General features: G+C 50.3%; 2 annotated features.

Annotated features, from left to right (window-relative positions):
- Positions 1-1,042: a sequence feature (areas not merged during assembly with more than two copies in the genome that could not be assigned to a particular haplotype).
- Positions 659-839: a sequence feature (A-rich).

Raw genomic sequence — 1,042 nt, forward strand, 5'->3', positions numbered from 1 at the left:
GCACATCGTTTATATTTCACGGGGTCATCTGCGTGTTGCTGCTCCCCTCAGCCCTCCCATCGGCGCGTGAGTGCGGCCCGCAGAGCACAGTCACTCGTGTGTGTGGGGACTGAGAGAAGCACGCAGACACGACGGCAGTCGCGTCACTCTATCGGGAGAGTGAGCGCAGCAAAAGAAAAGAAATCATCGGAGGGGAGAGAAATGCTCACGAGGCCGACACCGAAGGGTGCGCCACCGCATGAAATAAACACGAGAAGCAAAACAAATCCTTAAAGAAAAACACGGCGGCAGGGTGTGGCTGTGTGTGTGGCGCTGCGGGTGTCTGCCCGCCCTGGCCGCAAAGAAACAAAACAAGAGGGAAGAAATGTGTGCTCCGCCCCACAGGCCCTCGTCGCACGCCCACACGTCACGGCTCCCTCAGCGCGCCGTTCGTCGCGGCCCCTCCTCATGCGTGCAGCAGGCGAGGCGCACAGGGCCGTCGTCGTGAGCGTGTCGGTGGGTGTGCGAGTGGAGCAGTTGGGCAGAAACACACGGCACCCCTCGCAGGAAGAATGCAGCAACAAACAATTAAAGAGGGAAGAGTAGAAAAGAGAAGAACGTCCATAGTGATTGCCCCCAAAGCAAAAAAAGAGGGATGGCGGATGAGTAAAAGATTAGGAAACAAAAAAAGAAAAAGTTAAGAAAATAAACCATTAAAAGATGAAAAAAACTCACAAAGCCCAGAAGGAAGCAAAAAAAACAAGGGAAATAAACACAAAAAACAAGTAACAACAACAACAGTAGAGAAAAAAAGAAAAAACAAAAAAGAAAGTAAAAACACAAAAAACAAAAAACAAGAAGCTGCAACGAATGGCTCCTGTGTTCATGCAATTACACACAAAAATGCGTCCACGCAAACAGTTGTGGGCGTGTCGTGCATACGAGTGTGTCTGGGATGCGTGCCAAGTGACAAATACGGGGAGCAGCAACGCGGAGCACACAGCAGCGCAGCTGAATCAAATGAAGCAAAACACAACCATTATTTCCCCTTATTAATTACATC

This window comes from Trypanosoma cruzi, genomic scaffold (genome assembly GCF_000209065.1).
Source record: "Trypanosoma cruzi strain CL Brener 1047053516815 genomic scaffold, whole genome shotgun sequence".
Taxonomy (NCBI): domain Eukaryota; phylum Euglenozoa; class Kinetoplastea; order Trypanosomatida; family Trypanosomatidae; genus Trypanosoma; species Trypanosoma cruzi.